Genomic DNA, 13,525 nt, shown 5'->3' on the forward strand with positions numbered 1-13,525 from the left:
GCAAGGCGGCGCCCTCACGAAAAGAGCTCTTGGTGAACTTAAACACGGGCCACCCTCCTGATCTCGAGAAAAAACGCTTACTCAGGAGAACTCTAGCAGCCGGGGAAAGCCCCTCCGGGCTACGAGGGGGGCTGAAACTAGTTTTCTTTGCGACTAACCCCACTGACGCATATTCAGCGCGAGTTCGCTTTGGTAAGGGAGACGGAGTGTGAGTAGGCTTTACCGTCGCTTGACTCCCAGTGTGGCAGTCTGCTAGCAATATTCATTCCTTTCTCCGTGGTTTGGGTTATTGCAGCTGTTTAGCCTTAGATTATATCAGGCTTTCGCGTGATAATGAGTCTGTGAAGCGGCGCCTTTGCTTGGAGTGCAAGCCCTCGCACCTCTCCAACACACACACGTACACGGACAGGCAAGTATTCTCTTGCATCACCCCTGTGGCAGGAAGCCCACCCGAAGTCTCTTAATAACTAAAATGCAGGCATAAAAGGAATCTTTGAAAGAGGAAACAAAAGGCGTGCTTTTTCTTTACTTTTGTGTCGTAGAGGCGCACGTTTTAAACGTTTTCCTCTCCATACACAAACTAGCAAACAAAGTGGCGTTTTGGTGACACACGTGAATCGCGGCCTTTTCTATCAGTCAGTGTTCTGCTTCTGAACTGTTTGGCAGAAGCTGAGGTCCTCGTCTGTCGTGTTTAATTACGGGTCCTTTGTGGGAACCATCACATGCTCGGAAAGCAGCAGCTCTGAGGGAAGAACACAGCAAGAGAGAATGTCTTTGTTTCTGTATCTACATCTCAATTGCTGTTCTTAACATTTAATGAGGGCTGATGATGTGGTGCTTTTTTCAATGTTTGTTGTTTGGCTTGAGACTACCATTACTAGCCGCATGCAGTTTAGGGTAGTTGGCAGCCATTGCAGTGCTCCGTTAGTATAACTGTGGTTGAGGTATTGTTGCCAGGGCCAGTGGCGTACCAAGGATTCCTTAGACCCTAGTGAAGCATGCAAAGTGGACCACTCGAATAAACGTGTTGGCTAGTAAAATCACCAATAATTGTGGAGCAATGGGCCCCATATTATACTGGAACTTGGTGCTACTGCGCTGATCATTTTCACCTGAGTGCAAAAAATGGTAAAAAATGGTCATAGACAATAAGGAACATGTATACAGAAATGTCTGTGAATGTTTTCCTTTTTGCAACATAAATGGGCACAATTGTGACAGAATGCATAACACGGCACCCCCTCCCCCTGCCTCGGCCTGCAGCCCCCTCAATATGGTCAGCGCTGTCCAGGTTGCCATGGGGATGGCCCCCACAGGTCCTAATTTGGTCAGGAGCAGCGACCGGCAATGTCCCACCATCGCCTTAACCCTGAAGGCGCCAGTGGGGGGTGCGCTTCCGGGGAGGGCGATGGTCTGCGCCCCCCTTAGCTGTCCCAAAACATGCCAGCGCCGTGTCGTGATTCTGCACCTGAGAGGCTAGGAGTCCTCACCCCACTGCCGAGGAGCGCACACCACCTCACGTTTCCGCACATAACTAAATGCACATAGAGTGCCCCCCCAAACCCTGCTCTGAACCCATTATCTCTGCCATGGAAGTGTTTGTTATTCCTCTCCCTGCCCAGATATTGCTTCAGCCACGGCCAGGGGTTCGTCAAACACGCCTGTGCGTCTGCGGGCGGCGCCGGGAGCGCTAACACAATAAAGGTACCTCTGCAGGCCGAGTGAGAATGTTCGAGCAAAGAAAGGCTGGTCTGTCTCAGCAGGAAGGGCAGAGGGACACTGGTGCATTGTCTGGGAGGGGGTGGCAGGGCCGGGGGGGACCCATGGAGCCCGGGGGGCTGAGTGGGCAGCCAAGCCCCGGTGGGCGCTCAAGGGGCCGTTTAAAGGGCAAACTCTGGGCCCAAGGATTCCTGTGTTTGCTCTGTCACTTCGGAGTCTCAAGTGAATGTTAAACGTGGGCCAAAGACCCGCGTTCGGCTGCATGGGGGGTCTTCAAGGCGCTGCAATGATGATGCGATTCTGCGTCTGCAGCGTTTGCCGAATAACTAAGGAATTGCCACATTTACCCCATAATCTATCATCCATGGATGTCATTTTGTGCTCCAGGCGTTGCCTCTTGCAACACCTATTCAGAAAAGGGGTGGTGATGGACAGAGCATCTGAATTAAACAGAATACTACTACCCAGTCAGCAGATCAGGGCTTAATCCATACCGTTTTTTAGCTCACTGCACCATACCAGCTCAGAACCTGGCTACATGCAAATTAGTCTGTCCCTGGCCCAGTGCATCATGGGAATAGGGCAGACCAAACTACCAAGCCAATTCTTTTACTGGAAAGGAAACAAGCTTCTGGGTACCAGTTTCTGGCATTACAGCCGTCTTCGGCTCGGCTTGCTTGAATCCTGATGGTGCAGTGAGCAAGGGACTCACATCTGAGCATACCCTTCCACGCTTTTGGTGGACAAAACGATTCAGAAAAGGGGGTGGTGATGGACAGAGCATCTGAATTAAACAGAATACTACTACCCAGTCAGCAGATCAGGGCTTAATCCATCACCGTTTTTTAGCTCACTGCACCATACCAGCTCAGAACCTGGCTACATGCAAATTAGTCTGTCCCTGGCCCAGTGCATCATGGGAACAGGGCAGACCAAACTACCAAGCCAATTCTTTTACTGGAAAGGAAACAAGCTTCCGGGGACCGGTTTCTGGCATTACAGCCGTCTTCGGCCCGGCTTGCTTGAATCCTGATGGTGCAGTGAGCAAGGGACTCACATCTGAGCATACCCTTCCACGCTTGTGGTGGACAAAATGATTCAGAAAAGGGGGTGGTGAGGGACAGAGCATCTGAATTAAACAGAATACTACTACCCAGTCAGCAGATCAGGGCTTAATCCATCACCGTTTTTTAGCTCACTGCACCATACCAGCTCAGATCCTGGCTACATGCAAATTAGTCTGTCCCTGGCCCAGTGCATCATGGGAACAGGGCAGACCAAACTACCAAGCCAATTCTTTTACTGGAAAGGAAACAAGCTTCCGGGGACCGGTTTCTGGCATTACAGCCGTCTTCGGCCCGGCTTGCTTGAATCCTGATGGTGCAGTGAGCAAGGGACTCACATCTGAGCATACCCTTCCACGCTTGTGGTGGACAAAACGATTCAGAAAAGGGGGTGGTGATGGACAGAGCATCTGAATTAAACAGAATACTACTACCCAGTCAGCAGATCAGGTCTTAACCACATCGATGCTAGTGTTATTTTCCTCCTGTGCTGAGCTTTTGGTTTCCCCATTGTTCATGACGAGCTCAGCTCGTCATGAGTGTATGGAGGTGTACATCATGACGAGCTGAGCTCGTCATGAGCGTCCAAGGAGTTAATCCATCACCGTTTTTTAGCTCACTGCTCCATACCAGCTCAGAACCTGGCTACATGCAAATTAGTCTGTCCCTGGCCCAGTACATCATGGGAACAGGGCAGACCAAACTACCAAGCCAATTCTTTTACTGGAAAGGAAACAAGCTTCCGGGTACCGGTTTCTTGCAACACCTGGCACTCCCTTTGTGACCCCTGGCCTCAGAGAATGCAAAATCAGTGGCAGGCACACATAGGCAGGTCGTCTATATGGACGCCCCGTGGTTAGGGCTCCCTTGACCTTTTCCTGTCAATTGTTTATTACACTAATAAATTCATAATGATACATTAATAATGAAACACTATTCACTATTAGTGTAATAAAGAATGAGGTAAACATTAGCTGGAATATGACATCCCTTCCCCCAGCAGCTGAGGGAAGTTAAAAATGCTTTTTTCCAGGAGTGTCATATAGCGCAAACTTGGCTCAAAGGTAGCAGAGCTCTTTATATGAACACCACGAGCTTTACATACGGACATATACATTTTTGTAAGGCATGGGGGAGTAAGTGATTTGCCCAGAATCACAGGATGGTGAGCGTTGTTGCAGAGACTCGAGCCTGGTTCTCCAGGTTTCAAGTTGAACAGCCCTAGCCGTTAGGCCACATGTTATGTGCGTGCTTGTGAGAAAGAGTGTGTTTATATGAGAGAGAGAGAGTGTGCATGCGTGCGTATGTGTGTGTAAGTAAAGGTCAAATGGCATGTGATATAACTTCCGCTGCCCTTGGAATTTAGGTGAATTGACGCCCATGAAATCATCTGCAACATAATGAGCCGTTTTAAAAGATGTTAAAAATGCAGCAACATTTGCTTGTGTAAAGTGCAAATTATTCTTTGAGAAGGAGGTCACTTTTCAGTAGGCAAATGCTGTACTTCAGTGTTAAATTGGTACTAATGAGGGGAAAAAGTCGCCGTGATAACTGGAAGACAGCTGAGCTGTATTCTTTTCAAGTGCGACGGGAAACGAGGAGGGGGGAGAAAAGGAGCGCGTTTGATTTTTGTTTTTATCCCCTCAGTTCAGATGGTGGACTATTTCAAATAACCTTATGCTCGGCGCCGGGTGGTGTTCCATTTCCCAGTATCCCTAGTCAGGGCATAGAAGAATGACCTTTCTTCTTACTTGCCACTGTACTTTCCTGCCCATGCCTACTTCCGCTGGTGAAGCAGTGCACCTATCAGTCCATTCTGATCTGTGCCCCTGCATATGTTTGCCCCTGGCTGGTGTGCCCTGTGCTACATGCTTCTCCCTGGCGCCTCTGCCACCATGCTACCGTACACCCACCTATGTCCCAAATTCACTGTGTCACCATGGCACTGCCCATCCTCTATGCCTCCTATACCCTCTATGCCACCATGGCCCTGCACTCACTTGCTTCTTCATAGGCCTTCACTACACATTATTTGATCAATTTTTCCTCTGTGCCACCTTGACACAGCGCTTGCTGCCTGCTGTCCCTTTGCAACACTGCCCAGCCTCGCTGCCTGCCACATGCCACCTGTCCACTTTGTCACCATGCTCCTCCCTGCCCTGATTCCTCCTTGCCACCAAGCACACCCTGCTCCTGACAATTTTCTCCTGCCATTTCATCACGCCGTTTCATGCAGACCCGCAGACCATGTCCCCCCACACAGCAGTCTGCTACTTTTCGCCCTCTGTGCCACCGCTGGTAGTCTCTGCCTCTCGCCCTGGGCCACCGTGCTTCTGCAAATCTCCTTACCTCTGATCCCACTGTGCCAGCTGGGCACTGCCCACCCTCTCTGACGCCCTCCCTCCTATGCTAGTCCCCTTCTACTCTCCTAGGAGTAGGGCACCGCCCACCTCCTGACATCGGCGTCTCATGTGCTGGCATGGAGGTTACCCTGACTGCACCCGGCTGGCTGGCAGTGCCACACTCTCTGCGTCGATGTGTGCGTCGTCCTGCAGACAAAAGGTTTCCCAAATCTGGTTTACAAGTCTGGTGGGCTGTGTTAATTTTATCACTGCAGGGTGGCCAGGCGATTAGCCGGGGCAGTCCGGGTTTTTAACCTTGGATGTTTTATGTAATTATAGGCTACAAATGTCCGTGTTTTCAAAGAAAATTCACAAAGCACGTGGAGAGGATTATCTTGTGGGTTTATCTAGCCCCCTTGTAAGAGAGCAATTTATGTAACGCAGATCACGCTGCTCACAAACTTGCATTTTACGCCCCCTTAGACTTAGCCTCCCTGTTGCATATGTTCCATGGTTGCGAGTGCATTGGCACCACTCATGTTCCTTTCCGCATTCGACGTAAAGCACTTTTGTGAAAGCGCTACACAAATAACAGATTTATATTTTAATAAAAACAAAAGGTGCGGTGTGCAACACCTGCTTGTTTTATGGTCATGGGAAGCAGGTGCTCTGTGTGTGTGTGGGACTCTGTGTGTGTGTGTGTCTGTGTGTGGGGGGTGGCTCTGTGTGTGTGGGGCTCTGTGTGTGTGTCTCTGTGAGTGTGGGGGGCTCTGTGTGCGTGGCTGTCTGTCTGTGTGTGCGTGGCTCTGTCTGTCTGTGTGTGCGTGGCTCTGTCTGTCTGTGTGTGCGTGGCTCTGTCTGTCTGTGTGTGCGTGGCTCTGTCTGTCTGTCTGTGTGCGTGGCTCTGTCTGTCTGTGTGCGTGGCTCTGTCTGTCTGTCTGTGTGTGCGTGGCTCTGTCTGTGTTTGTGCGTTGCTCTTTCTGTGTGTGTGCGTGGCTCTGTCTGTCTGTGTGTGTGCACGGCTCTGTGTGTGCTCTGTGTCCGCGAATACTCTCTAATGCTCACCTATTGCCATTGTAAATGACAATACCATTTATTTATGTTTAAAAAAAAAAGAAAAAAAATGTCATGAGCAATGCCAATAGCTCTACCTTTAATAATGCCGAGACCATTGCATTGTAAATGCTTGTTTTATATTTGCTTTCCATGTATTGCATTACTGCAATACCTAAGATCGTCAGTATTACTTTTCTTGTTTTCAGAGGCATAAAACATCACGGAAACTAAAGTGACTTGGATGAAATTCGTCACACCAGACATGGGACAAGTTGTTGTGCCTTATCCTTTTCAAGCTTATAAAGATAAATACGACAAGAGCAGGAATTGCAAGGAGTTCAATATCAGAGTAGGAGACAGAGTCAGAGTAAAGAAAAGCGGACGCATTGCCAAAGGTGATAGCAAATTCTCTGCGACACTGGAAGTAGTGAAGGTTTTCTGTAATTCAGCCTTGCTCAGTGATGGAAGGGTATGGCACGCCTCTGCAATGTCTGTGTCATAGATCGGAAATTAACCAACAGGACGGCAGAGAACAATGCCCCGTGCGAGAGGATAAATGCTGCAGAGGATCACAATTTGAGGAAGAAGAGTCCGAACAAGAGGAGGATTGTGATGGAGAAACGCCTAAAACACGTAGTAACCAGGCTAGACAAGACTTTAGAAACATCGAGTCTATTGGTGAACGCGAGAACTCCAGCACAGATGCCTCTGTAGTATCCCAGGACACATGTGAGATCTACGCTCCTGGAAATAGACAAGAGGAGGATGAGTCTGAGAAAGCAGAGAGTAATCATATGTACAAAGAGGCAGGAGAATCCTTACTTAGCAAGGAGGGAACTGTTACAGCACCTGCAGACGCACCCATGTGTGATGCAGATGGAACTAAAGCAAGCACCAGCAGTTTTGGCAGGGTTCTTAGTAAACCCAGTAGATTTGATGACTTTGTTTGTGAATAGCACTACTTTGCAAATTACTTTAAATCTGCAGCGCGTTTCCAAATGCCTTCCCATAGGGAAGGAGATGTGTTGTGCCTTATCCTTTTTCTATTTCCACTACCTGTAACTGCGCGAGCTATCCCCAGCGCGTAATTGGTTAAGCCATCTGGAATGTTGACATCTGGGTTTTGTTTTGACAGTTGTGTCAGTTGGTGCCTGGCTGCGACCCTCACGCATGCTGCGGTGTGTTGTCTATTGGAATAAATTACTCTTACTTCCACCAGTTCCTGTGAGTCTCTACTTAACACAAGTAGAAACATAAAGTTAAGATCTTGCCCAGTCCAAGTGTACTTTCCTCTTTGCGAGACGCATATTTCTTTGACATTGTGTAAGCATGTCCTTTCACCTTCGGGTAAAGTCTGCGCTATATAAAAACACATAAAATAAAATAAATAATGACGCTTTTAAACAAAGTTCTCTGAGGCCCTCATTAAAGCAGACGGGTTGTGAGCGGCAGACTCTGAAGCAGAGATCAGGCCCGGGACCAGGGTTCAAGTCCCGACGCGGCAGGGTCTTGGGCTCAATGTCCGCGGACTCGATAATTCTCGCCTCGGCACCTACTCCAATCATGGGTCCCACGCTGCAATTCTGGGCAATAGCTTGCTTAATCTCCACAACGGCCCCTACAACACTGGGTTGCCTGGCTTCACCTTGGGGGTGCCCAGGAGGGGCATCTCAAAGGGAGAGCCAGGAAGGGTTCCACAGCATTATACAGCGCCGGGACGCCCCGTTGGGGCAGCTTTGCGCTTTACAAAATACACTACTACTAAGCATGGGCGGAAAATCCGTTTCGCTCGCGGATTTTCGGTAAATTCGCAATCCGCGAGATTCGCGAATCTCCCGCAAAATCCGCAAATCCGCGAGCAGCGGATTTTATGGCTTGCTCGCACTGTTCGCGTGAGTTCGCGGCTTCCCAGTACAACTTCGCGCCCCGCGAATAAGCGCAAAATTGCAGAAATACGATCTTAGCAAAACTGAAACTACTTACCAGGTTCAAAAGTTCAGGCTCATCATTAGTAGCCATTTCCTGTAGTGCTTCCTGAGGGGCCCCTCCAGAGTTCAGTTGCCAGTTGCAACTATTATGTGACCCTGCTCTGAACCTCAGAATAGTTACACATATGCCACAAAGGTCCTGAATTACAGCTAAGGGAGACAAGCAGGAGCCAGGCTGGAAGTTCAAATCCATTAATCAGCCCCTAATTCATTATTGTCAGTTGGGGCAGGGCAGGTGTTGTAACTAATTTTGCAACAATGAAAGCACTTAGCAAGTGCAAAAGATCACTAATCAGGAAGCACTAAGGAAGCAGGTGCCAGCTAAAAAAATATTCTGTGACACATTAATCAGCCCCAAATTAATTCAGGTCACTTGAGGCAGGGAAGGTGTGCTTGCTTTGCCACAATAATGTACACTGACTGGACAACCAGAGGGTGCTGTGATGAAACAGAGGGTGGTATGGGTGGGCCAGAGGGTGGCATGAGTAGTCAGAGAGTGGCAGTGGTGACAGAGAGTGGCAGTGATGAAGAAGAGTGTCCCAAACAGGCTGGACACGTAGAAACAACAAGTTCGCGAAACTTGCGACCCGACAGGTAAGTTCGCGTTTGCGAAATTGTACAAAACCCTCGCGAACTGGCAGAAACCCGCGCGAACACACAAAAAAAAATCCGCAAATTCACGAGAATTCGCGTATTTTGCGAATTGCGAGTTCGCAAATCCGCAAAATTCGCGAACGGGAGATTCGCAAAATTCGCCCATGCTTAACTACTACATAGGTCACATAACTGCTGTTACCACACTTACAGCAATTGTGAGTTTTGTGATAAGTACTGGCAAGTCTGTCAAGCCTGTCAATATTGGGGGAAATGCACGGAATGTTCATGAATACGCTGATTTTGCTGCTATAACTACCGAAATGTAGGTTATTCCTAAAAAACCATAATTTTGTGGTATTTGTTGCACCCGATACATTTAAATCCAGACTAATTCCAGTCGGATTTAATAAGGTGCGATAAATATATAGCATCGATTACTGGGACTTTACAAACCAGGGCCTTAAGTGTAGGAAAAAAGTAAATAAATATGAGGCACCTAAAGTAAACAATCCAGAATGTACTTCTTTATTTTTCGATGTATACTTATTGTAAGGCTTAAGGGCCTGATTATGACTTTGGCTGTGTGAGAGGTGGCAGCCTTCACACCACCCCGCTCCCACACCACCAAAGTTCACAGCTGGCCACCCGCCAGATTGCAAGTTTTCCCATTGTCTGGCGGGTAGTCCTACGGCAGAGCCTTTGAAAAAGGCACCACAGTGGGAGCTGCAAAGCACGTTCCTGCATGGCATGGACTCTGCAGTCCATGCTGTGCAGGAAGGTGGTGCATGCACATAGGGGGGGGCACAACATGTGCCTCCCTTATTTATTTATTTATTTATTTTTTGCATTTGTAATGCGCACAGATACCCACAAAGGGTTTCCCGGCGCCATGGCTAAGAGAACAAGGCACAGAAAGCAACTGCTGACAACACGTTGACCGCTATTTATTTAAACAGTTATTTATTAAACAGCCAGGTTTTAACTTGTTTCTTAAAACTGGCATAGTTCTCCTCTTTGCGCAGGGCTAAAGGAAGGGAGTTCCAAAGAACTGGTCCCAGGTGGGAAAAAGATTTACCTCCCATTCGGGCCAGTTTGAATCTGGGTACCCTGCATGCATCCTTCTGGCCTGAGGCACCAGGGTGCCATGTAGGGCATCCTTAGTCCCCTCTCCACTGTTGCAGACACGCTCAGCAGTCAGGCCATCGTACGGAAGCTAGGCATGTACAAATGATCACATACACTGGTATCAGTATTACTCTGCCTTCGGGTGATGACCCGGGGCTAATTATTATCTCTAGTCGGTACGTGTCTTTTGCGACCATTCTGATCGGACATGAAGGGACTACTCCATGAATACCTCTACCATTATTAACAGGGTGTGTGAACCCACCAACCCTTAAACATAACATTCCTCCTTCACTCACAAATGAAAGAAAAACCAGTAAAAACAACCTCAGCAGTGGTTAATTGCTTGAGAAAGCGATAGAGATGATAGAGAAAGAATAGGAGAGAGAAAGAGAGACCAGAATTAAAAAAACATACTTCAATGCAGCAAAAGTTATTCAAACAAGATGATCTTGCCAGATGGGATTGGAGATGATATCTCTCCATTCCTCACTGACAGTCATTTCTCCCCGGCTCCTCTGGCACAACAGCAGTCGACAAAGTGCCCATGCCCAGATCCAACGACACAGCTGGCAGACAATGTCCCTCAGCTTCAGATAAAGAGGGCACCACCCCAGTTGATACGCATGGATCAGGAGGCTCAGAAAGGAATAGCTCTGCATCAACATGTATTTCTCCACTTGCCGTGGTGTCCAGATCTTCTTAGATACACTTGCCAGGGCTTGAAACTTTTTGAAGAACAAGACCTTCCTCGTTATAGTATCTCCAACTCTTTGAGCAGTATTCATGGTTCCTTTCACTGTTTGCACATTCCAAGGTTGAAGCTCAAACGGTAGCGTGAACTTTCCTCAGGATGTCTATTTTTGACCAACTCCCGATCACCCACTCGAAGTGAACACCGCTTTGCTCTACGAGTTCGGGACACATTCTCATTCTGTGTCCTCCACTTCTGCAAATTCTCAGCAACCTGTTGGTGCACAGCTGCTGGTTTTTCCACATAAGGAAAGATATCACCCAAAGGACGATTCATAATGAGGACTCAAATGATACGCTCGTAGAAAGGCATAGAGAGCACATGTAAATGTTCTTGCCATTGGCCAACGCAATTCTGAGCATCTTATTAAGAGTGCTCTGCCTCTCCATTTGCTTGCGGCCACCTGGGTGTAATTTTCCGGTGGAGAATGCCCCTGGACTGCACATATTCGATGAACTCTTTACTGGAGAAAAGGGGTCCATTGTCAGTGCGCAGTTCCTTAAGCAGACCATGGGTGGCCATAAACTTCTCGAGATATGGTATGGTTTGACTGACGGTGGTGGATTCCATGACTTCAACCTCAGAGTACTTTGAAAAATCATTGATAACCACTAATGTGTTGACCAGCAGGTAGAATACCAAAATCAGTTCTAGCTCCTTGCCAGGGAAATGGCGGGATATCTTCTACGATGATGGATACGGGTGAGTCAGCACGGCCAGCCACTTGGCACAGGGAGCTCTGGCGTACATTCCTCTCCAGTAGAGCATCCAGGTTAGGAAACCACACCTTGCATCGCAGCTGAGATTTTGTCTTGTTGACCCCTTGACGCGCCAAATGTGGAAGGTCCATCATTCGTTGTAGGATCACAGGGACCACCAGACGGGGACCTCTCATGAGACAGCCTTCCGGGGACACCACCAGTTCCGTACGAACATTGTGCAACAAGGTTAATGTCAACCTCGCATCGTCTGAGCGATATGTGGTCTTGTCCAGCAAGGTACACTACCTTCCAGACACCCAGCAGATATGCCCCGCTGGATACATTTGTCCATCAAAGAAGCTTTGACAATCTTCTCGAGTGAGATGAGACATGGGCGAGAGCACTCAACAACAAACCACACATATTCTTCCACACCTTCGGTGTCACGTTCTTCTGTTTCCATTGCAGGCCTGGCATTCCGGGATAGATACTCAAAGCAATACCAAAGGGGATGATGGACAAAGCGTTGGAACAAATCAAACACTCACCCCCAGTCAACTGATCTGGGTTTAATCCATCATCATTCTTTAGCTCATTCCACCACCCCAGTTCAGACATGGCCATGTGCAAATCAGTCTGACCCTGTGCCTCATGGGAACAGTCTAGCCCAAACTGCCAAGCCATCTCTTCCCTGGACTGGAAACAAGCATTGTGGGACCGGTTTCTGGCCAAACAGCCGTCATCAGCCAGCCTAGCTTGAATCCAGTGGCGAAGTGAGCAAGGGACCCACGTCTGGGCATACCCTGCCAACTTAGGGCGAACAAAGCGATACCAAAGGGGATGATGGACGGAGCGCTTGAACAAATCAAACACTCACCCCCAGTCAACTGATCTGGATTTAATCCATCATCATTCTTTAGCTCACTCCACCACCCCAGTTCAGACATGGCCATATGCAAATCAGTTTGACCATGTGCCTCATGGGAACAGTCCAGCCCGAACTGCCAAGCCATGTCTTCCCTGGACTGGAAACAAGCATCCTGGGACCGGTTTCTGGCCAAACAGCAGTCATCAGCCAGCCTAGCTTGAATCCAGTGGCGAAGTAAGCAAGGGACCCACGTCTGGACATACCCTGCCAACTTAGGGCGAACAAAGCGATACCAAAGGGGATGATGGACGGAGCACTTGAACAAATCAAACACTCACCCCCAGTCAACTGATCTGGATTTAATCCATCATCATTCTTTAGCTCACACCACCACCCCAGTTCAGACAATGTCCATATGCAAATCAGTCTGACCCTGTGCCTCATGGGAACAGTCCAGCCCGAACTGCCAAGCCATGTCTTCCCTTGACTGGAAACAAGCATCCTGGCAACAGTTTCTGGCTAATCAGCCGTCATCAGCCAGGCTATCTTGAATCCAGTAGCAAAGTGAGCAAGGGACCCACATCTGGGCATACCCTGCCAACTTAGGGCGAACAAAGTGATACCAAAGGAATGATGGATGGAGCACTTGAACAAATCAAACACTCGCCCCCAGTCAACGGATCTGGGTTTAATCCATCATCATTCTTTAGCTTATTCCACCACCCCAGTTCAGACATGGCCATATGCAAATCAGTCTGACCCTGTGCCTCATGGGAACAGTCCAGCCCTAACTGCCAAGCCATGTCTTCCCTGGACTGGAAACTAGCATCCTGGGACCGGTTTCTGGCTAATCAGCCGTCATCAGCCAGGCTAGCTTGAATCCAGTGGCAAAGTGAGCAAGGGGCCCACGTCTGGGCATACCCTGCCACTTAGGGCGAACAAAGCGACACCAAAGGGTATCATGGACAGAGTGTTGGAACAAATTAAACACTCACCCCCAGTCAACTGATCTGGGTTTAATCCATCATCATTCTTTAGCTCACTCCACCACCCCAGTTCAGACATGGCCATATGCAAATCAGTCTAACCCTGTGCCTCATGGGAACAGTCCAGCCCAAACTGCCAAGCCATGTCTTCCCTGGACTGGAAACAAGCATCCTGGGACCGGTTTCTGGCTAATCAGCTGTCATCAGCCAGGCTAGCTTGAATCCAGTGGCAAAGTGAGCAAGGGACGCACGTCTGGGCATACCCTGCCAACTTAGGGCGAACAAAGTGATACCAAAGGGGATGATGGACAGGCCGTTGGAACAA

Source organism: Lissotriton vulgaris, chromosome 12 (assembly GCF_964263255.1).
Source record: "Lissotriton vulgaris chromosome 12, aLisVul1.2, whole genome shotgun sequence".
In the NCBI taxonomy this organism is placed as follows: Eukaryota; Metazoa; Chordata; class Amphibia; order Caudata; family Salamandridae; genus Lissotriton; species Lissotriton vulgaris.